This window comes from Cygnus olor, chromosome 25 (assembly GCF_009769625.2).
Source record: "Cygnus olor isolate bCygOlo1 chromosome 25, bCygOlo1.pri.v2, whole genome shotgun sequence".
NCBI lineage: Eukaryota > Metazoa > Chordata > Aves > Anseriformes > Anatidae > Cygnus > Cygnus olor.
The window spans coordinates 377,819-402,252 of NC_049193.1; the positions used below are offsets into that span (position 1 = coordinate 377,819).

The window sequence follows — 24,434 nt, forward strand, 5'->3', positions numbered from 1 at the left end:
CCTTTGAATAACAAAAGCTGTACGTCTTCTCGTCTCCCTCAAAGTTGTCTCCTTCCTATGCGCTTTGGGCCAGAAAATTTCCTATGGTAAATAATTTCCAGAAACTCAATGTTTCAAGTAGCACAGTAACCAAGGAACTCAGGGAAAAGGAGGAGGGTTGTTTTTCATAACGTTTCTTGGAGACTCCACATCTTTCAATTTCTTATCAGTTTTGAAATACAAGGCATGAAGTCTTTAGCACCATTGGGACCAAAAGGTTATCAGCATGTAAATACCTGAGCTGGAAAGACATGTTTGAGAAAGAACAGATAACATTTTAAACATACTTATAGCCCACATCCTTTCCAATTTTTAACCCAATTTCACCTGAACTTTCACAAGTAAAGGTGTGCTTCTAATAACCCAGCAGATAAAAAAAGGATTTATCTCAGATCAAGAGCCACAGAACCAGCACTGTGGCCACCTCTATTATTTACTTTTCGTTAGAAAGCGACAGCCAGCTCTTTCTTTTAATGAAGAGTTTTTAAACATGCATCTGAGAACGTGAACTACTGGGCCAGTGGTAACAGAGCAACCTGTGTAACATATCTGTGACAATTGAGGAAATTGAGATGAAAGGCATGACTGGGGCTTTCTCTTTCCCGCACAAGGGCAAAATCAGAAAGAAAATTCAGGATTTCTTATTCTCAGAAGTAAGCACTATACTATGTCAATTCGTAGCTCAAAGACCACAGTTCTTTCTGTCTGGAAAGGAAACACATCTGCCTCAAAGCCATCACTTCCTGTCAAAATAAGTAAGTGAAAGCTAAAATAGCTAAGGGATATATTCAAATGAGGTAGAGAAAGAAACCAGCTCCAACAGTATTTTCTTCTGATGTGTGGGAAAAGCCTTGATATTAAAAACTGGAAGGGGCAGGGCTTGCTTTGTAAGGGAAAAAGCAAGAGAAAGCTGCAGCTCTGACTTCGATGCTGGGTGAGCCCTGTAGGGTCCTGGAGCAGGCTGCAGGCCCTGCTGCTCAGTGGTCTCAGAGCCAGCAGGACGAAAGCACCGCCAGGAACTGATACGTGGGGCCTCTTGAGTCAAGAACTGAACGACCTAAAAAACCAGCGGTGAACCTCTTCTTTGCACTGCTGTCTCTGGCAGCCTCAGACAGCAGTGGCAGGGCTCTGATCATTGTGGACGCTTATAACAAAATTACCCCCTTCCTAATCGCTGGAGCTGTACTGAGTCCAGAGACCACCCGTCTCTTCCCAGAGAAGGTCAGGTCTGGTCAGATGAATCACCCCCGAGATTTCCCTGACCGTGTTGACCAGATCTCTGCTGCCTGTAGAGAGCTTCTGTACAACCAACTTAGATGAAGATTGCTACAAACGAGGTGGTGTTTTCCCTTTGGAAACTGGTGCCCTGATCGTTGGTGTAAATTGGCACCACCCGATCAACTGCAGACTTAAACAAGGAGAGAGCATAGTCTCCAGTGGACGACCCAAAAAGCATGACTGTATCAAAACTGTTTTAACTTCCCGTGGGGTGGTGAGAGGGTATCGAACAGCCACAGATACAGGGGAAATGAGACTGACTTAAATTCACTTTTTCCTCCATGCACAAGTGCAGAAACTGATACCCAGACAAGGCAGATCAAACCCTGGTACTACTCCATGAGCCTTCTGACTGTGTCATGATTTGCACAAGTTTCTTACAAAGGCAGAGCAGAGATGATCTGGGAGGTCACATGCTGCTGGTGTTATACAGACCGATGCAAAAGCAGTCCCCATAGTAAATTCCAGCCCCCACTTCTTTTTTTTTTTTTTACTGTCAGCTTCATGGTATGCCTCATAAATCTCTGTTTAAAAAAAAGATCACATATTAGTGTTTTATCTCTGGTATGTGCTACCCCATGTTTTCCCCACTCACAGCATATTAGCATCACACAGGTGGGGAGAAAGCAAAATAAACATTATCAAACAAGGGCATCAAATATTTAGTGTAGAGGTTTCTGAGTATTTCAGGATGACTAGGACTGTTTAGATATCAGATGTTCTCCTGCCAGGTCAAATGAACCATTGCTGAGTAATGGCTAAGTTCCCCTGGCCACCTTTGGCCAGCAGTGCATTATCACCCCTGCCCTTTAACTTTCTGTTCAGGGCAAGAATCACTTTCTTAATCCAGAATCTCTGCCTAAACCTGTTTCAGCTGAGACAGGGGATTGTTTACACAAGGTGCAGGCTCCCTCCTCTCCACCTGGTTTCTGTCTGGGCCACACTGTTAGGGATGAGGGCAATACATCATTAATCTTGGCCTCATTTCACAGGCAGGTCCTGCTGTCATTGTGCTGTCGGTGTCTGGAGGTGCAGCATCCTGATAACTGTGCTCTGCTCTCTGGTGGGTGAGCAGCCGCCCAGCAGATGATCTGTGCTTTGCCTGATACCCCCCGGTGTACAGAGTGCTGCAGGACATGGGATCCAGCTGGCAGGGGCTAACAGGAGTTTATGCAGGAGGGTCAAGTGGTTCTTGTATTTGAGGGACCAACAGATACTAAATAGGGGTATTTTTTTCCACCCATCCTAGTACAGGAGAAAGGCTAGAGAGAACAATGTAAAATTGTCCACACCTTGAGGCTGATGGAAACCCTGGTGCGACCCCAATGGAAGGTGTCCTTAGCTTTTTTTCAGGGGTCTAGGGCTTAAAAAGCAGATGGCTAAGCATATGGGCCAACTTTTTAATGTGGACATTTAAAGTGATTGCTGTTAGAAGCAGCCCAAGTAAGAAATGCCATACGTATTTAATAATGCAGAAAAGGAGGGAAAGAGAAAGAATACAGATGCAGAGTTTTGTGTTGTTGATAAACCTTCATGCTGAAGGGTATAAATTAACCTCTAACTAATGGGTGTCAGGGAGAAAGTTTCCTTGTGTGTAGGTGAGTTGATAATTGCATTCATGGAGGTTTCTTGCACCTTCATCTACAGCAGCTGGTGGGAGTCTCAAACCAGAGGAAACAATGGTCTAATCCCGTTCCACTTTTATGACACTGCAAATCCTGTACAGCACTTCAAGCAAAATGTTTGCTTGATGTTGTGCTCTGTTGCAAGAAACCCAGAAAACGGTGGTGGAAAAGCTCAATTTAAACCGGAGGGCTGTCTGTGGGATATTATCCAGAGTATAGAAGGATTTTGCAGCCACCCAGCAGGGTGCAGGCCTCAGATGGGTCTATTTCAAACTATTGGGAGTTCATTTTATGTAGCGTGGGCAGTGGAATTAACATACAGAGGGAAATTATCCAAAGATATGGATATGGATGTGGGTAGAAATGGGGTGGAAGGGATATTATCTTTTTTCATTATTATTTTCAATAATAAACAGTCACTTCACTTTAATACTCAATCCCTCTGCTGACTTTTCCTCTCTGACAGCATTTTTGCCTGTGCAATGCTCATTCACTATTGTGAAAACATAGAACATGCATTTCAAACAGAAAGGAGAAGGCAACAGAGAATTAGGCTCAACAACTTCAAAACAGACTATTTTAAATCACATATGCCTGCTGCTCTCATCATATTGATCTCCCTTTTCTCCACAAGTGCTCTTGGCTGTTGAGAAGCTCGCTGAGGCTTTGAAATCTGGGAGTAACTAATATAGCGTGTCACTTTACAGCATTTCACAGAGAGAGAAATGACAAATCAGGAAAGCAAGCCCAGACTGCTTAGTTTTGGGAAAAAAAAAAAAAGTGTGTCAGAAGGATGACAAACATGTTCACCTTTCAGTCCCGAAAATGCAGGCTCAGTTTGTTGATAAAGATGGATGTTACTGTTCCAAGCAGCTGCTGCGTCACTTCACAAAGCATGGAACAGTTGGGCACAGTCTGTCAGGCTTCAGTTGTACGGAGGGACAGAGCAGAATTTGGTAGGGCTAAGAGGGCTGGAAATAGCAAGGGCTGGATCGGGGAAGAGTTACTGGTGTGAGGAAGGATTGCTGACAGCCATCAGACCTGGCTTTAGACACAGCTAGGGATAGAAGAGTTCTGAAGAAAATGGTCATTTCCACTGGCAGATCTGGGGCTGTGAGATGACTGCAGTGGCAAGGGCTGCTGCAGGTTCAGCTGCATCCACCCTGGCAGCTACAGAAAAAACAAGGGAGCCGCTGGAGCAGCAGTCACGACTGAAGGGCTGCATGGAGTTCTCACATGGCTACAGGCAAAGGACCAAGTATTTTGACAGCCAGAAAGGTGGAGTTTAGTAGAGATTAAATCTTCTAATTCCTGCGTTTAGTGTGAGCTCATTTCTCCAAGTCAAAATCATAATTTAAAAGACAAAAAAAGAAAAATCATTTAGCCACAGGGCTGTTTGGTACACCTGCCACTGTACCTCTACTGTCTGCTTAGTCCCCCTGTGGTACAGTGAAAGAGGGAAAAGCAAGAGGGTGATCATATATTGCTTTCCAATTTTAAGTTGCTGCCTTTCGTAATAATAACTGGTGATTTTTACATAGGAGCAAGCAGCAATAGCAAATTGACCAGCAGATTTCACCAGAGGGACTTGTCTCTCCTAACTTTAGATGCTTACTCTGTGTATGTTTTCTACCAGGCCAGTCGTCTGGGCTCCATTTATAGCTGGTGGAGAGAAATAGGAATTTGGCATGCAGAGTTAAACTAAAATCTGTCTCGGAAGGAGACAAGCTGCACCTTAGAAGTGCTTGTTTCCCTTGAGTAATTATAAACAAAACAAAAAGAGGCATAAACCCAGACATCTACCACACCCATGATGCCTCACCTATAGTAGTATTCATATTCTTCCCCATATGGAGTTAGCAGTTGGCCTAAGACAATATTTTAAAAGTTGCTATGAAGCTTTAAATATTTTTTATTTTTTTTCCTGAAAGAAGTTACAGATGGGAAAGGAGATCTTTCAGGTTTGAGATGGTTCCCCTTGCAACGTCAAAGCTTTTGTAAGGAGGAGCAGCATCTCCCAGAAATGGCCAGCTTCAGAGTTTGGGTGAATGCCTCTGAAAATCTACCCCTTTCCACACTAAGACGACAGCACGCTGACAACACTGCCAATTTGTTTTCTGAGCACCCGATTTTGCAGACAAGATGCAGATAAACAGCAACAGCCTCTCTTAATGAACACAGCAGCATCTCCAGATAAACTGTCACCACTTAGTTGTGTCCAGCTTCAGTATCACCAGAGGAGGAAATGCTTCAAAGCTTGTGAAAACACATTCCCCTCTTACCCTTCTCTTCCCAAAGTCAGAATCCAGGGAAGTCATTCCCTATGAGTTTCTTTTTTTTTTTTTTTCTACAAAGAAGTAGAGATTGAGGAGATTGCTTCCACCAAGTGTACCCGTGTGCTGTTAGGATACACAATGGTCTCAGTCATTCCAGTTTCTGGAAGTATAGGTTGGCTCTAATACTGTCCAAGTGGTTTACAGTTCCTGGTTTATCACTCTCTCCTGGACTGCAGGCAAGGGTGTTATGCTGCAAGTTTGCTATTACAAGCAATAAAGACGTCTTCCAAGAGAACTGTTCTGCCTTGAGTTTAGACATTTATAAATGGATCCACAGAAGTTTGGGGTTGTACATAAAAATAGGCTTTGCTGAACAAACCCAAACTCCTCTAAGAAGCGTGAGGGAGTTCTACGCCAATTTCCCTGCAAGTGTTTAATAGAATTGTTCATGTTGGAAAAGACCTCCAAGATCATCTAGTCCAACTTTAACCTAGCAGTATTAAGTCCACCATTAAACCATGTCGCTAGGCTCTGCATCTGCATGTCTTTGAAGACCTCCAGGGATGATAACTCAACTGCTTTTCTGGGCAGCCTGTTCCAATGCCTCACAATCCTTCAGTGAAGAAATTTGTCCTGATAGCCAACCTAAACCTCCTCTGGTGCAGCTTAAGGACATTTCATCTTGTCTTATCACTTGGTCGTTGGGAGAAGAGCCCGATCCCCACCTCACTACAGTCTACTTTAAGGTAATAGTAGAACATTTAACAATTCTGGTGCACACACAATGCCTGCTGCCAAGGGAAGTTCTCTGTTGTTTCCTTCTGCGTTCTCCTTGTCTGGTATGGAACATAAACAGAAGCCTCTACACGGATGTTTTCAGGTTGATTTTTTTTCCCCAAACTCTGATCTGACATCTAGACCAGCAAACCAAACAGTGACTGATGTGATCCAGCCAGTGAGATATTTCCCATCAGCTTGTTAATTTTTCAGTGAAAGAATATGGAATTAGCTCTTCAGCTAAGGCGGGACTTTTTGCCTTGCCTGTACGCAGACTGCCAGCATGAGCTTGAATCACTGTCTCCACACAAGAAAAGAGAAGATAGAGTTGAAAATACCATGCATCCATGCATGCTATACCATGTCCTGCTTCATGAGTCTCAGAGCTTGAAGCTGCTACTGACATAGCTGCCATTTCACTTCAAAGGGGAAGAAGAAACTACCAAACCTGGTATTTGGGTGATAATGTTGTACTGCCTTGCAAAATGGGAAGCATTCTGGACCGAACATCTTTTTGTGATTTTGCACCTGAATATAAGGTCCTGACTCAGGAAAACAGCTTCTAGATGCTGTCACGGTGCACATTAGCTATCAGGAAAATCAGAAAGAATTTGACATTTGTAACAGACTTACAGAGATATGTTAAGATTAGGGTTTTTGGACTACAGTCAAGAAAGCTGAGTTAACTATATTTATAATCCTCATCTGGCTGGGGAGACTAACAGTCTGATTTTCATTCCTGCTCAGGTCCCTTTACATAAATTGCTTTCACACGCATTTCAGAAGCACTTTTTTTCCAAGCCAGAGAACTGTAAAGGGAGTTTCATGTAAATGAGAATCAGGCCATCAGGATGAACATTATCCATGTCTGCAAATGTTTGCAAAGCTTCAGTCCCCCTTTAACATCTGCTAAGGAGAAAAAATTCGTGAGCCTCAGCAGTTAAGGGTTTGGGGGTTTTTAAAAGCCACATCAAGGTCCTGTTAAGCTTTGTGGTGACTGTTAAGCTTATTGCCAATGAGTGCATTTCTTTGGACAACATCACAAGGAAATGTGAAATGGAGCAGAGATTAAAGCATGGGTGGATTTTGAAAAATGTAGCGACTGGTTTAATGCAACCAGGTGGAGACTGTCCAGTGCTCGGAGCTTTCTAGGCCCCTTTGTTAAACACTTCAGTCTTTCCACTTCTTACTTGAAAATAAACTTTTCCCCATTATTCTTTGTGGTTTACAAGAGGCTGGTGGAGCAGGGCCAATTTTCATGAGCTCAGAATCCAGTTAATTCAAGTGCAGTTTTCTCAGCAATATTGGGGCACACACCAAAGATTCACACAGTTTTATAGCCTCTGAAGATGTGTCTAAAAGCTATCTGTACCTTTGTTAGTCCTTTATCACCACTTTACATGATTTCCTACTCATTTTGTTTCTTCCTTTTGTCTCTGTTGCATTTATGTTGGTCTGCAGCCAGAGTTCCTTGCTCCTCTATTCAGGGTTAAGTCCAGGAAAACACACTTGAAAGAGGATGAACAAGTCCCGCGGCCACAGGAGATTTACCACCCATCTGGAATGAAATCTAGGGTCTACTTCAACAGGATCTGCCACAGGCAGATTGCTCACTCCCCCTCCCTGCCTCCACCTAAAAGGTTCCTTGGACTCATCTTGGCCCCTACCCACAGATCTGTGACGCTCCCGACCAGCGAATGGAGGTAAGGGGTACAGGGTTACACCACTAACGCTGCAGCCAACAGTCCCATTACCTGATCGTGTAGCACATATCCATATATAATCTTCCACCCCAACTCCCCAGGCCATCCTGGAGACCCTGCTTTCACTGGACAGCTTCCACGTCTTGACTGCTTCATCATTTTTGGTATTTACTGCCACCTGCCCATGTGCTATCGTCGTGTGAACCCATGGTGGTGATGGGAAGGGACCCTTGGAAGGAGGTAAGGAGGCACTTAAGGCAGGACTCTATTCAAGCTGTCTTTTGTGACTACTGTATGCAAAAACACCCTCTTCCCAGTTTCAACAACTATGACTATGCTGTTGTGTCCCTCCGACTGGGTATCGGTATCACCCGCTGGGGTGGAATCCATGTTTCAGTTAATCATGCTCAGATGCACATGTCAAGCAGGGTTAGACTGAGTACGTGATCATCCTCTGCTGTAAGAATAATGCTTAATCTGTAATTCAGTTCCAAAATGAGAGAACAACTCATTTTTTTCAGAGCGCACAGACCTATAATCTGGGATCCTAAAATTCAACCACCACAGATTTTGGCAGTACTTTTCTGAGAATCCAAAGGCCTCGGTCACAGGGTACCCCACCCTTTTACACAGACAAAATGTGATTCCAGGCTTGGCAAGAGGTTGGAGGACAGTCCAGAGCCTTTCTAAGCGTGTGTGGTGTTTGAGTTCAAATGGTGTTCACTTCTACACACAGAGACTGCATGGCTGTCAACAACCTCTTGGCAGGAATCCTGCCTCACCCTGGAGAAAGGAGATGCTGAGTCCTTGGCACAGACAGTCCTGCGAGCTGTGCAGGAATCAAAGCAACTCTGCTAGCGAAAAAGAACACCAGTAAATCTCTGGATGTGTTGAGTGAGACAGCGAAAAGTGGCATAAAATGTAACAAGAAGAATGTCGTGGCAGCTGAGGATGTGTCAGTCAGTCTGCTGAGCACCTCTGTCCTTTGCAAATTCTCAGTGAGAATGCCTTCTAACAGCTTTGAATTCAGAAAATGCAATGAGCTAGGATTTCAAACACCTCGAGTCTTTAAAGGATGAAGTCGTTTCCACTCCCCAAATGCACGTATTCCTCATCAGAGTCATTTCTCTGGAAGATGTTTTCCTTTGGATATACCATCTTCCTGAAGTTGGGAGGAAAAAAAAAGAAAAGCAAAGAAAAAAAGCAGGAGACATTTCAGAGGTGAAACTGGCCAGCTGGCAGTTGATTTATGAAGTGCTGAAAAGCATCTTCGGAGCTGTCATTTATCTTAAAGCTCTGAGCCTAAATAAACAAAGAGCCCCCCTTCCTAAATATAGTTACAGTAGAAATAACCCCAAAGCCTAATAGCTGGCATCTGAAAACCTCACCCTTCAGACATCCGGCCCACAGATGCACCCTAGTGGATCAATGCTTCCGGCCCCTCCTGGATCCAGCTAACCTGACCCTTACCTCCCTTACCTTCTGAAAGGGAACCAAATCAAAACTAACAGGGAAAACAAATCGAAAGCGACAGAGCCATCTCAGTTGTGCCGAGGGACTGCAGATCCACAGGCTGCTGCAAAGAAAACTTGCCCTGTTACAAGCATTAGATTCTACCCAACCAGCAAAAGTATTGATTGCTGCTGCTTTTTTTTTTCCCTAGGTTTTGCTGCATTTGTTGTTACTTTACCAGCCTAAGGAATCTTCTACTCCTGTTCCAGCTAAGAAAAGAAATGCTTCTCTAATGCTGATTATCCTATAGTTAGTTAGTTAGTTAGTTTTCCATCACACTGAAGTCTATACAGAAGGAGTAGAAATCTGCAGTAGAAGAAGCTCTACCTACTGTTTAGAAATGGATAGGGTATGGAAACACCACGGCAGCTGACTTCTCAGAAGCAGAAAGCTCCTGCTTATGAACCTCAGCATCAATCTACAGAGACACATAGAGGAGAAACCAGTATTTTAAAAATCATTTGGGGGCTTGTTGCTCTTGTTGTAGCAAGAGTTCACTGTAGGAACTGGACTCTCAGCCATTGCAAATAGTCAGAACTCCACTGAAGGAAACAAAATTGCCCCAGCTTGTACCAGCTGAAGACATGCCAGGATACAAATATGTCGTTGTAAAAACAGTGTGGGAAAAAACTCTAGCATGTCTACACTATTCATCCCTCTATCTTCTCTACTGTCATTTTGCTTATATTCCCTGCCAGACTGTTAACACTGGAAAGTCTTTTCTCACATGGCACTGTTCACAAATTAATGTTTATTTAACTACTTTCATCAGTAAATACCACATTATACAGAGATAAAATGCAACCAGAAGACAAGCTAAAAACCAGTCCTGTTTTTCTCTGGTAGATTTCAGACATGATATTTGATTTTTTGTGATTTTGTAATTGCAAATCTAGGGCCAGGTGAAGTTACTCCTAACTGTCTGACAAGTTGAACTGGAAAAAAAACAAACACAAAAAAACAGTTCTGCTGAGTCCCACCCCAGTGCTCTATCCACTAGGCTGCACCATCAGCACAGCTTCTTGCTAAAACATTAAGGTGAGAAATATTAAAAGCATTTAAAAAGACAAAATCAGATATTTTTTTAAGAGACCACCTCTCCCTGAGTGTCTCGAGCAAACCCTTTTGATTTGGATTGCTGAGTTGGCAGAGAACTTGAACACCAGTTAAATGCAGTTGACTGTGTTTAGAGAACCGACACGAAAGGAAAGAGGCTGGAAACTACGTGTGATCAGAAAGGTTTTGCATCATTAGAACAAGCGTCCAGAAGAGCAAAAAGGGGAAGGCACGTGAAGCTGGTCATGAACTCTCCTCGTCAAGAGCAGTGTAAATCAAATCAAGACGAGGCTATTTCTTATTCACACCCCTATGAATGTCCCAGTCCACCCCTGTCAGGAACGGTCCCCAGAGCATGTTGTCAAAAGCCAGCATTGGAGATACTTGCAGCAGAGAGGCCAAGAATTGAAGAGGTCATAGCTATTATATTCTCCATCTGGATAAGGAGAAACTGTTTCAGGAGTTCAGCCACAACCGCAAAGATGCTTACAGAGAGGTCCAGCTCCCAGGAGCAAGTGCTAGGAGAAAGGCATCCTCTCATTTCTTTTATTAGGGTCACTGTCAAGCAGTAGTTCTTCTGGTGCTACCAGGAGTGACTCTAGACTGTCAGCTCTTCTTTCAAGTGAAATAAGCACACTATTAGATTAGACCTTTTTAAGACAGAAAGATTGTTCTTACTGGTGGAGAGGCTGCCATAGCACCACTTTCATAGCATTGGATGATAGATAAAAGATCCAAAATCACTCGAATGCCATGGTTATAGTATACTACTGTCTGTATAATGCAAACAGACCTGGGATTCCCTCTGACACACTGGATAAATTAGAGTTACCTCCCTTCTTCTTCAGGGGCAGAAAATAATGCATTAGCAAGCCTACATTCTGAGTAAAATATTTGACAGTATCACTTTACTCTCTTAAAGCAGCTGCATATTTCTGTGTTCCTGCTCAGTTTGAACACATTCTTACCCTTGTCTCTCAGATCTGCTTTCAGGGAGAGCAAGAGCAGTCTCTTCTCCCCAGCATCCCACCTTGCAATCTAAGTTTCTCCAAACTGCATGAGATTAAACACTTTGGTCTATCAGCATTGCTAAGACCCTCCGTACCTTTGATCAATTTATAGCTCTTCTTTGTACCTTCTCCAGAATTTGTAAATCAGATAACTCCTCATATCTAACAGATAAGTGAGTGAGTCCAGATGCACCAGACTCACTAAGGAAGCATAGGAGATAATGTTAGGGACTCCACATGCATGAAATCTGGATCCTTGTCTAGTGGAAGATATCAGTGTTTTGGGACTTGTTAATTGTTTTTTTTTTCTTTTCTTAAATAGCATCCTATATCAGATTATTTTTGACCAGAAGCCACAAATGCATATCTAATGGAAAAATGAAGGGGAAGGGAGAAAAGAGACAGATATGAGAACAAGGAATGGAAGGCATTTCAGGGAGATGGGATAAATTGAAGCTGTCACTCTTCTGAGAGGGATTTATTGCACAACTTGCTTCGGAATACATGGAGCTCTGTCAATATTGAATTGCACCTGCTTGCTATGGGTGTAAAAATGGGAAACAGAAGAGAGAGAGAAAGAAAGGAAGAAAGAAAGAGAAAGAAAAATAAAATGAAAGAAAAAGAAAAGAATAACAAAAAAAGATAAAAGGCAAAAAAGTTCTATTCTGCAAAGTCACTCTGGACTTTTTTGATAGCTTCAGTCTGTTACTGTTTTTGCACCAATTCAGCCTACCTATTACTGCACACAGAAAGAGAAGGAACTGCATCTCTGCATCTCTTCACCCAGAAGAAACAGAAGGAGGGAATTATCCTGGGGTCAATTGAAACTGCAGCCAGCAGAAATTTGTGTCTGTTTTTCCCTCCAGCTGCGAGCCATCTGTAGTTATCCCTTTTTTTTCTTTTCCTTTTTTTTTTTTTTCCCTGTAATAAATTGGTAGCTCCAAAGGGTGAGAACACTGCAAAGCAGAGAAACAGACTGCCAGGTTGCCACCAAGAAGTGGTTCAAATGGATCAAACGAGAAAGGAGGAAGCTGGCTACTTCCCACAGCCATCATTACAAGCCATACGGCAGTGAGGCAGTGACATGTCATCTCCTGGTAGCAATACGAGCTGTGGGGAGGGGGACAGAAAAAGAGATACGTTCGAAAGTTTCTGCAAGTCTGGAGCCAACAGGCTCCAGAAAATGTGTGTACACACAGGGTATGACGACGGGGCTGTAGGAGAAACATCTGCCTACTGGAAGGTTTTATGTGTTCCTCAAGGCATCTGGTTCTGGTTCCTGAAACAAATGGGATCAAATTCAGCCTAGCCACCTGAGTGTTCCAGTGTTCCCATGAGGTCCTGCTGGCCTGTCTCTTGGCTATTGACAATAACAGGCAGAACTGGTGGAAATGAAGGATTTGCACTGGTGTGAACATAATCATTAATAAGTGAGCAATGGATTTGAAAGTAATTGGATGAAATGATCGAATCATAGCACGAGTGATAGAATGACAGAATATCCCGAGCTGGAAGGGACCCACCAGGACCATTGAGTCCAACTCCTGGATCCACACAGGATCACCCAAAAATCAGACTTTATGTCTGAGAGCATTGTCCAAACACTTCTTGAACCCTGGCAGGCTCAGTGCTGTGCCCACTGCCCTGGGGAGCCTGTTCCAGTGCCCGACCACCTCTTGGTGCAGAAGCTTTCCCTAACACCCAGCCTGACCCCCCCTGTCCCAGCTCCATGCCGTTCCCGTTCCCTCGGGTCCTGGCGGTGTCCCCAGAGAGCAGAGCTCAGCACCTGCCCCTCCGCTCCCCTCGTGAGGGAGCTGCAGGCCGCCATGAGGCCTCCCCTCAGTCTCCTCTTCTACAGGCTGAACAAACCAAGGGACCTCAGCTGCTCCTCGCACGTCTTCCTCTCTAGACCCTTCACCATCTTTGTAGCCCTCCTCTGGACACTCTCTAGTAGTTTAATGCCCTTCTTGTACTGTGGTGCCCAAACCTGCACACATATTCCTGCACACACCAGCGCAGAGCAGAGCAGCACGATCCCTTCCCTTGACCGGCTGTAGTGCCGTGCTTGATGCACCCCAGGGTATGGTTGGCCCTTTGGGCTGCCAGGGCACGCTGCTGGCTCATATTCAACTTGCCACTCCAGAGTAGATTCTGTGTTCCACAGGGTCTGTTGTACTGCAAGTTCAGCGCAGCTGTGGGCCTTCCTCAGGGCTGGCTATGCCTGCTAGCTGTAGCTTAAATCCTCAGGGTCGTGCTGGGAGGCTGCCGAAACCGGGGCTCAAAAGCTTGTGGGAAGGGGAAAACTTCAGCTTAGCACGCATCCACATTCTTGTTCTTATAGTGCAAAGGAATCGGATACAGATGAGGCCAACTGTCCCATAGCTCAATCCATCAGCAGATAGTCTAAGGTCAGCTATTTCTAAATACACCGCAGATCTCTGAGTCTGAGTGAAAGCTGGCCTAACAGATGGCTGCGTGGACAGAAAGCGTGTCACATCTGCTCTCAAGCCCACCCTTCATTTCCCAGAAGAGATGAAGCCACTTCTGCTTCACCTTATTACCAGATACCTTGTAAAGATGATGAGGTTGCAAGTCCTCCATTGCATTACACCTCACGTTGCCATAGTCCTTTGTGTAGGATGCTGACCAGGCAGCATTTTACATCTGCATCACATGGGTGCAAAGTAGAACACTAGGCTACTAGAGATCAGGTCCTGCAGTTTTGCTTTGGTACCTGGAGGCTACAGAGTAGTGCAGAGGAGTGCAACACTGCTCCAAGGTGTGGCCACCCTCAGATACGGGCACTTTTTTCAAAGGAATGCAAAGGATTTCTGAACCTGAAACTCCAGCAGCCTCCCTTTAGATCAAATGATTGCTGAGTATTTCCAGGAGGCTGACTCAGTAACTTTGTGAAATCACTAATGCCAAGTGCCCCTGTGTTGACAGGCGGAGGAATAGCAGTTTATGGTCTTCCTTGTTCACCAAAAGAAACGTTATCTCTGATCCTACAGTCACCCTGAACAAATGCAAGGCCTTTCTGGGGGAGATGTGTGTGTTGTGTTAATTGCATATTTTGCTGAGATGAAAGGTCTCAGCATCTCTCAGTAACTTCCTCTGCTTCCTTTTGTTCTCTAGAAGCCTCATTTTTTCCCTCCTAATATTTATTCATGAGGATTTTTGCTTTCAGAAGCTTCAGAGCAGCTGCTCCTGGTCTGATGGAATTCACTCAGCAGCAGAGATGTCTTTTCATCTGTTCAGTGCAGCAAGCTTCACCATCGACAAGCATCTGCTTCTCTGGACAGGACTCCAGCTTCAGCACCATTAATATGCATTTTATGGAGTGCAATGGAACACGTGCAATCTGCAGGCTAAAGATTCTGCATAGTTTTGCACATATGCACACCTGCATGCAAAGAGCATCTTCCTGAGCCGAGGTCCTGGTCTTCACAAGATGGACATGGATTCATGAACTGCAGTGACACACGAATATGGTATACATCTCATCATATCCTGATGTCTGTATTTGGATTCTTGACTTCTTTGGTATATGTAAGAAGCAGACAAGTTTATCTTTGGTATAGCTCCAAAGTTCAGATTTTAAAAGTCGGTAGTCTGGTTGTGAGTTGCATTTTGATGACTCAGTCCCTGAAAGTGTAAGCAGGCTTCAGTTTTATCTTGGCAAAGCAAAAAGCGCTTTACCTACAATTTCCTGTCAGAAACTTTTCCCACAAGAAGGGACTGGAAGTTCTATTGCCATTACATTGTTAGTAATGCAATAACATAGCAGAAGTTTTCACTTTCTATACTGTCGTGCTCATTTCAGGACACACCACTGTACATTGTGAAGTGCAGCTGATTTTGTACACACAAAACATCTTGTTTCCCAGGCACATCTGGCAGCTGGAAAATCAACCACCTGCTGTGCAAAGGTGCCAGCTACATGTAGGGAAAGGGGTTGTGCACGTCAAAGAGGAGTGAGTGCACATGTAACCAGAGGATGGATTCAGGTTTGGTATAAGCCATCTACTAGCTCACCATTTTCTGGAGATTTTACACGCACCTCCTCAGCTCAGGTAGGCAGCACTGTTGCCATTTCCTCACACATTTGACCTCCTAATTGGAAGCATCCAAAGTTACAAAGTTCAGGGTTAGCAAACAAAAAAATTTCTGAATCCCCTCTACCCTCACCTTGTTATCTTTGCTTACACACAGAAGGTAACAGTATTTCCCTTAGAAAAGTGAATTTTGCAAGGCACAAAATTTTCAGTTCCCAAAGTGAATTTTCCAGGCACAAAAGAGGGTGGTGGATGAGGCTGAAATTGCATTCGTACTAGTAGCCATGAATGCTCAATCCAGTATAATATATGACCTACATGAAACAAATGTTTCTTTCGACAGGTGTCCAAATATCCTGAGATGTCTTTTACTTCATTTTAGGAATCTCAGCTCAAAACATATAAGGCAAGGGAAAAAAATGGGATGGAAAGGAAAGGAAAGGAAAGGAAAGGAAAGGAAAGGAAAGGAAAGGAAAGGAAAGGAAAGGAAAGGAAAGGAAAAAGGAAGGAAAAAAAAAAAAAAGGAAAAGGAAACAGGGAAAAAAAAAAGGAAACAAAAAGGAAAAAAGGAAAGGAAAAGAAAAAAGAAACAAAAGAAAAAAAAAATAAAAAAAAAAAAAAAAAAAAAAAAAAAAAAAAAAAAAAAAAAAAAAAAAAAAAAAAAAAAGAAAGGAAAAAAAAAAGAGGAAAGGAAAAAGAGAAAGGAAAGGAAAGGAGAGGGAAAGGAGCGTAAAGGAAAGTAGTGGAAAGGAAAGGAAAGGAAGGAAAGGAAAGGAAAGGAAAGGAAAGGAAAGGAAAGGAAAGGAAAGGAAAGGAGCAGAAAGGAAAGGAAAGGAAAGGAAAGGAAAGGAAAGGAAAGGAAAGGAAAGGAAAGGAGACAGAAATATATGGAGCAGGTTCTCCTCTAGGGCAGAGCTAATCTCACAGAGATTAGTAAAGCTACTGCAATTGCTTCATTTTCCTTTCACTTCCACCAATAGCTTCAAGAGTGGAACCTCTAGTGAATATCTAGAGCAGGATGACTAATATCAGCTACATCTTTCAGAAATGTAACCCCCTATTGCATTTAGGATTCAGTTTCCTCATTGATACTAAAAGGAGATAAAACTTGTCCCTCCTCAGGGAAGTTTTGGAGATTCTTGGGTGAGTCATACTGTGGAAGTCTGAATCACTGCTACTTAATTACTTCATCAGAGGTTTTCAGTGGAGTCAGGAGGACCAGCATGAGGGTTCCCCAGATCCCTGCCAGTGTGGAGATGTCCCCTAGGGAATCTAGAGCTCTGCATCAACTACTTCCAGAAGGAAATCTGTGGAGCTGCAGAGCTTGCACTGGGGCAATGGCCAGAGCCTCTGCCTCGCCTGCCAGGCCTTCCATCTGGATGTGTCAGAGAGCACTGGGGAGCCACCGAGCCAGAGACAGATGCAGTGAAGAGGGAGCAATGTTTCACCAGTCTGTCAACATGTCATTAGGCTCTCATGAGGGAACATAGAGCAGAGGGGTGTGGGGAGGAGGGGGGAGATGGCGAAGGGGGAGAGACAGAAAGAGAAAGAGGGGCAGAGAAAATGACAGAGTATTGGAGAGATGGAGAGGTTGGTGCCAATGCTGTGTAAATCACTGCCAAGGGGAGAGCTCCATCAAACACAAGGCCAGTACTATAAATCAGTCCGTAATTAGGTGCAAAGAGAAAGCTTTAACATCCTCATCAAATTGATTAATACATCTCGTGGCTCAGGACAGATGTAGATGGTGTTTATGAACAACTGCAAAGCAGCCAAGGCTGTGTCTGGGGCAGGAGGAAAAGGGGTTGGGGGGAGGAGTAACGGATCTGCAAACAGAAGCTCTCCAGCTCCTCTCCAGGGCCTGGGCTGAGGGTCTCTCCTGCCCCTCTGCTCATCTGCCTGCAGGTTTGTGGAAATTAAGTAGTTAATGTCAGTACAGCATGATGGCAGTGGAATGCCTTTATTTTAGGGGCTGATCCCAAACAGTCAGTACTAATGAGCATCTTACCGTTGATTTTGGTGCAATTTGGTTTAAATAGTTAATAAGCACAATTACAGGTAGTCTTGGGTGAAGACGATAAAGAATAAGCTGGCTATGAGGAAGCAGAGAGATGGAGGAACAGAAGTTGTGAGGGCCAAAGCCCACTTGCATTCAACTCAGCAAATCCGCCACTGATTTCAGTGGGTCAAAGGCTCAGTCGAGATTGCACATCCCAGACAGGAAGTCAACAACAGAAAGAGCAGAAAAGGGTGGGAAGGGTGTTCCCAGCACTGTGATCCTGATGTCAGTGGTGGCTGTGAGGCAAAGCAAAGCTAGAAACGAAGAGTTCCAAGCCACCCTTGTGGCTGTTCATCCAATGCGTTCCACACACTGTCGGCAATTTTCTAGTTTCTCTGAGCTAATCTGGTTTTGGCACTTGCAAATGTACCAAAAATGTTTCAAGCACAATGAGCTTGAAAGTCCTCAAAAATCCGGGACGGTGAATGTAACATGAATTCTATACTGTTATTCTCACTGTTGATGTATTTCAAATCCCAGTCTGTGGATAGTTATGGGTTGCTAATGCTGATATTAATTCCTTATTATTTTATGTAGCATGTATGTGACCTTATCCTATCTGACATTTCACAGACACAGATGGTCCCTACCTCAAAGTGCTTACAATCAAAGGATAATAAAGATAGCAGGTGGATACAGATAGGTGGGAGAACCTAAGAAAATTGTGTGGCAATGCTGGGCAGCAGGGTAAGGCCACACTGCCACTGCACTTGCTGCTTTGATGTTGTCAAATGAACATGCAGAGTGCACAGGTAAGGTGATCAAATGTGCATGGTGCAAACAATTTATCCCACAGTTCTGCAGCTTAGCCGTTACTCATCATTTCTAGGTGTGTGTGCAGCATGCATACATGGCAAAGCCAGCATGGGGCAGGATACAACTCTGTGGAAGGAATGCTGCAACAGAATCTGAAATCTGAAGCTTTTCTCTCTGTTTTGCTGCAATAAATGCAGCAATGCCTACCTCTTACACAGTGGTTTTGGTCTCTTTGGCTACAAGGGCCTTCATAAAGGAGGTCAGCATCACTCCCATCTTTTCCACAAATGGAGAAACTGAGGCAATAAAGAGAGAAAGTGATTTAACTGCCCAATATCATCCAGCAAGTCAGGGACAGAAGCGGGAGTAGATCCCAGCTTACTGGACCCCATGCTCAGTGTTTTCCCATTCCCCTTTCTCCACAGACTACTCTGCCTGGCATTCAGAGACTGTTCTGGGGTGCTTAGAGAGCCCTCAGCTTTCACTTTGGCTTGACTGCAGGGATCCCTTACTCGTGCTGGGGAAGTCTGGTAAATAGTCTGGGATTTGCAAGTGAGGTGTCTATGGTGGACTGACAAGATACTTAACCCCTCAGCCCTTCGGAATTACAGATGTGATGTGGTGTGCATGTGTCAGCAAATAATTCAGAGGTGAAGGGGTTATAAGAACCACAACTCCTCCAGATCTCTCCCTTTGAGAAGACACAGGTTGGCTTGATTCCTGTTACTAAACATTGCTTGCCTTAAGCCTCACATAGCGACTGTTTTCTACAATATACTCAAAAACTAGGAGAGAAAGAAAGAAAGAGAGAGAGAAAGAGAGAAAGAAAGAGAGAAAGAAAGAAAGAAGAAAAAGAGCTCCTTCTATAGAAACAGCACAAGCCTTATTTACTGGCAAGAAATGCACAAGAAAAGAACTCTTTATTGAGAAATTTTAAACACCGCTGGTTCTGATGACCTTTAACCTTCCTGTATTAATCCTGGCAGACAAAGACCTGGCCCATGTGTCATTATGGCAGAAGCGCAAGGCCCCAGTAGAGATACTCTTAAAGCCACTCCCTGTGTGCGTCAGTGAACAGACCACAGACCCTGTGGATCTCAGCTACAGCCATCCAGCCCCAAGGAACAGGGCACCAAGGTGATCTTGTCACCCTCTGTTTGCCATGAAGAAGAATTTAAGAGGGAAATGACAGTCTTGTCAATTATTCCCCCTCGCATCACAACATACAAAATATTAAAAGCAAGCCTATGAAGAGAAGTAGTAAAAGCACTTGGCTTTTACAAGTGTAATCCTTGGATTAAGAGGATGGTGCTCCATTCGAAGTTCACTTGCTTGTACTATGCTTTTCTGCTGTAATGATAAGTTCTCAAAACACAAGAAAGACTAAACAAGCAGGATATCTTTTTAAACTGCAGAATCTCTCCCGTTCACTGATGATCCCTGCCCAGGCCAAAGGAAAAACATATAATACTTAGCTAGAGCAGTCACTCTTGCTGTGGAAAATAAATGCTTTGAAAGAAAAAAAACATCAATGGAAATTAGCAAAGCTGAGGGTAAAAAAATCCATGCCCTGCCAGTGCAATATTTGAAGTATTTTTTTTTTTGCATGATTTAATGTCATATAATTACAGATACCAGTTTCCATTGTTGAACTGATTCTTTCATTCCGCTTATTGAAGTTTCTTAAAGCTGAATCTGCTCTTTTTGTAGTCAGTGGCAGAAGGCTTTTAATTTTACAAGGGCAGAATCTGGCCACACTGTAAACTCCATGGCTAGAGATGTTTGTTCCTCCTGTATTGCACAGTACTTCTCGTAACAGAGATCAACTTCTAAATGGAGTTCTTAGGTACTATGGTGACACACCCAAATGGCTGTACTTCTTTTTTCTTTTAACATTTAACAGATGTTTTAACAGATTTGCTAAAAAGAAGAAAGGGAGAGACTCTCCATCTCCCATCTACACATCCTACAGAGCTCCGGGTACATTTAATGGTCAGGATACCTGGTGGCCAGCTCTTCAGCTGGTGTAAATCAGCATTACTTCACTGCCTTTAACAGAGCTTCAGTCCATCATCTGAACTGAGGATCTCAAGGCCGTACCTGCTCTGCGTGCACTGCGTAAGTGAGCCTGCCAATGTTCCAGCAGCACAAATCAGCCTGGTTAGACCCAAAATGTGAACAGCAAAGTACTGTTTCATGGAGACACAACCCCTGAGAAATATAAGAGTTTAAACATTCAAAAGGCGAGTGAAAGGATTTCTTTAGAGAGCAAAGTCCAGTGAGCAAGGGCCCCACTGTGGATTGTGCCTCAGCTGGAGTGACAGCACAACAGACATGCAACTTTGTGTATCCTTCGGCCCTGTCAGGGGCTAGTTATTGATGAGTAAGAGCCATTCTTTAAGGTCTCCGCTCCAGCCCCTTCCTCTGGCTCAGGCCCCATTGTGGGTCCAGCCCAGGGAGCAGTTTACAAACCTTGAGTGGAAAAAAAGCCTGTTTGTACTGCAGGGAGAAGCCATTCCCCGTGGCTCTGCTGGAGGAAGGCAAATGTACACCACACACAAGCCAGAGACATGACCTCCAAGAACAAAGTATGTATGTTCAGTGATGCAACAGTTGTGGTATCTGTACATATTTATGTGATCAAAACAGAAGGTTTCATCGTGCAAAGTGCTCCTCGTCCTCAGTGTTAGTCTGCCACCCCAACCCACCCCCCACTCCTGAATTCAACAGTTAGATATTTTTATTAATAATTCAGGCAGTGTAACAGAGCATTATGTGCAGATGATTTCAAGATGGAGAAGGGGGACAGAGCTGCAAGCCATTCAGAAAGCAGGGTTTGAATTCAGAAAGAGCAATAATCTGAAAGGATTTAGAACAATAAATGCTAAATTCCACACTTGTGAAGGAATAATCAGCCACACAAATGTAAACTGTGGAACAAGTGTCAAAGAAGCAGCTGTGCAGGAAAAGATCTGGTACAATCACTGCTCCAAAACTCTTCAGTTTTGGTTCAATGATAGTAAGAGAACCGAGGCATGAACCAAATTATGTCAGATTTGAGAAAAACAAAAAAAGCCTCCTCACCCTCCTCAGCTCTAACAAGTGCCTCAGCTGGGCCAGTTTTGGACACCACAAGACAATAGTTTAGAGGGAGAGTAGCAAAATAACTTCAGGCCTAGAAAACATGGCCTCCATGGAGAGACCTAAAGTAGCAGATGAGTGTAGGGAGGAAACCGGCAGAGAAATTTATCAATCTCCAAGTACGTTAAAAGCTGCCACAAAAAGGAAGGTAATAAAGCATTTCCCATGTTTGCTGAGGACTGGACAAGGGGTAGTGTGTTCAAACTGCAGGAAGGGAGATTGAGGTTAGGAATTAGGGAAAACTTCTTAACAATAAGGATGGTGAAACACCAGCACGTACTGCTTGAGGGGGCTATGGGATCCCCAACGCTGGACATTTTAAAACACAATAAAAGTTAAATGTCTGACTGAAATAATGGTTCTCACTTTTGAAGGGGAGATTGGCTGATACAGCTTTATCTTGTATGTTTCTATAACTGTGGCTTCCAAGTGCTCTTGAAATATATAATTGAAAATGTACATAAACCAAACTCAGCAACATAAACTCTACCTGTTGCAAAAGCAGACAATATAGAGGCACTGAATTTGTTAGTGAAACTTTCAGTAGTCATTTTCTTAATGTTTTTCTCACACCCAGGTAATAAAAGCAGAGCCATTCCTTCAGCAGCTCAGAGCTAAGCACCCTCAACCATGTGTGGCTCTCTTTATTTTTTCCCCTACTACCAAATCGTGACTTAAACTATAATAAATCAAAGGGAACGGCTGCAGCTCATACAACACATGCAAAATCACAAGCATCTAACCTTCACCTTCAAGATTTCCCTACAAGGATTTCAACATCTGGAGCCCATTCAGCTTGAAGTGATGACAATTTCCAATAAGCGTTAATGGGGGATCCTGCCCAGTCTATACTCTACAACTATAATTCAGTCTGTCTGTCCATCTGTCAGGGTTTATGACAGCCAGAGCTCACCCACACAGGAACAAACTACAGCTACAGATTTCTTAATGAGCACATAATGAAGTCAACCTGCTTCATTTTTTTCAGCTTGGCTGATCATTTCCAACAAGCAGACTTCTCTTTGCTCTACCAGCTCTCAGTGCCAGGAGCATGTTGGGCTGCAGATGAGCTGACAGGGATGAAAAGCCATAAACAGGAATCTTGGGAACACAAGGCTCTCACACTTTTACATAGGCAAGTAAACCATGAGGATGACTTTTGCTGCTTTTGGATTAGACCCATAAGAACCCTTGGGCTGATTAAACACCCCAGAAAGTGCAGGTGGAGCTGCGATACCCTTTACCAAGCAGCTCTGCTCCCTGTTTGTGCATCTTGTGCTGCTTTAACTGCAAAGTCCCTCCTTGCCTCCTTTATGCAAGCACCCAAAGTGAAATCTCAGCATGGTAACACTCTCAGCGAGCTGACCATGGCTCCTCTCTCCTCAGGCTGAGGCCAATGTCATCCCTATGCCACAGAGAGCCTCACAAAGCCTAAGAGGGCTGGCCCAGGGTTGGTGCCCCAAGATAGTGGCCTAGGCCTTGTTCTCTACAGTCAGCATCGTCAGAGCCGAAGTCTGAGGCAGCCTGAGTTACTTCACAAACAGCTTCATTACACATTGCCTCACAGTCTCTGTTGCCTGAGAGCCCGTGTCACCTCTGAGCCTGTATTGCCTCAGAGTCCACATCACCTCAGAGATCACATCATTTCAGAGCTCAGTTACCTCAGACCCTGCTCCACCTCAGAGCCCAGACACCTCAGAGCCCAGTCACCTCAGAACCCAGTCACCTCAGAGCCCAGATCACCTCAGAGCCCAGTCACCTCAGAGCCCAGTCACCTCAGAGCCCAGATCACCTCAGAGCCCAGTCACCTCAGAGCCCAGTCACCTCAGAGCCCAGATCACCTCAGAGCCCAGTCACCTCAGAGCCCAGTCACCTCAGAGCCCAGTCACCTCAGAGCCCAGTCACCTCAGAGCCCAGATCACCTCAGAGCCCAGTCACCTCAGAGCCCAGTCACCTCAGAGCCCAGTCACCTCAGAGCCCAGATCACCTCAGAGCCCAGATCACCTCAGAGCCCAGGCACCTCAGAGTCCAGTCACCTCAGAGCCTGCGTTGCCTCAGAGTCTGCGATGCCTCAGAGCCCAGATCACCTCTGTGTTGCCTCAGAATTCATGTTGCCTCAAAGCCTGAGTCGTCTCAGAGTGTGAGTAACCTCAGAGCCCCGGGTGTCTCATGGTTGATGTCTCCTCACAGCTGGTGCCACCTCACTGCCTCACAGTCCTGCCACCACGCAGCCTTGTCACCTGACAGCTCGTGTCACCTCCCAGGCTGCCTCCTCCAGCTGTCCCTCAGCTCGGGCCCAGCGCTGCTGCCCTCTGCAATGGCAGCCTTCACTGCGCTCCTTCTCTGACCTCGAGCCTGAGCACCACAGCACCAGAAACCTGACAGCTTGCTTTCTGCCTGGTAATTACACTTGGAAATAGCCTCCCAGGGCATGTTAATAAGCAGTTTCCTGATTGGTGATGGTGTTCTCAGTCAGGTTGTAGGAATAATCTTGCCCTGTCCTCCAGCGGCCTCCATTTTGGGATCCCAGAGACCTTAAAGGAGGAGGGTACCTCCTGTGCACCATGGCCTTAGCGGCAGGCGTGAGGGTTACTTCCTGACTGGTAGCCTTCAACCATCTTCTTTTTGTAAGCTTTCACCCCAGTTTGTCTTGGAGTTTGAATTTGATACTTTGGGCTCAAATGGCAGCACCACACCTGCTCAGACAGCCTGATCTGCGCGTGTTGGAGCCAATGGAGAAGTTTACTCCAATCTTGGTGGTGTAGGATTAAAATAGTAGGCACTAAATCGGTTCTCTGTGGACTTAAAACTATTTTAAAATGCCTTATGCCTTGGTAGATTGAAAAGTTGTCAAATTATTTCCTTCAGATATTTGCAAATCCATTTTGCAAAGATTGGCCTGTTAAAGAGCCATTTAGAAAGACTGATGCCTCCTTGAGAAAGATGGGGTCATAATTCTACTAATTTTTATAATGATGAACACCCACTGAAGATCTACTTACATGAATGCTAAAGTAAGCAGGATCGGAATTAGACACTGTCTCCTTTTTTTTTTTTTCCTCATCTCCCTTTGAAGATGCTGTTGCTGTTCCTAAGTTTTCACTTACTCCAGGATTTCAACAGATCCCAGAAAGTATCTATATAAGG

General features: G+C 44.3%; 1 long non-coding RNA gene across 1 annotated transcript in view; it reads right to left on the reverse strand.

Annotated features, from left to right (window-relative positions):
• The window catches only part of LOC121059838, a 46,879-nt gene extending 22,971 nt beyond the window's left edge, over positions 1-23,908 (reverse strand). Inside the window, exon 1 of the long non-coding RNA XR_005814659.1 lies at positions 23,324-23,908. This is a non-coding gene — a long non-coding RNA (uncharacterized LOC121059838). The remainder of the gene's footprint in view (positions 1-23,323) is intronic.
• Positions 23,909-24,434: the final 526 nt, after the last annotated feature.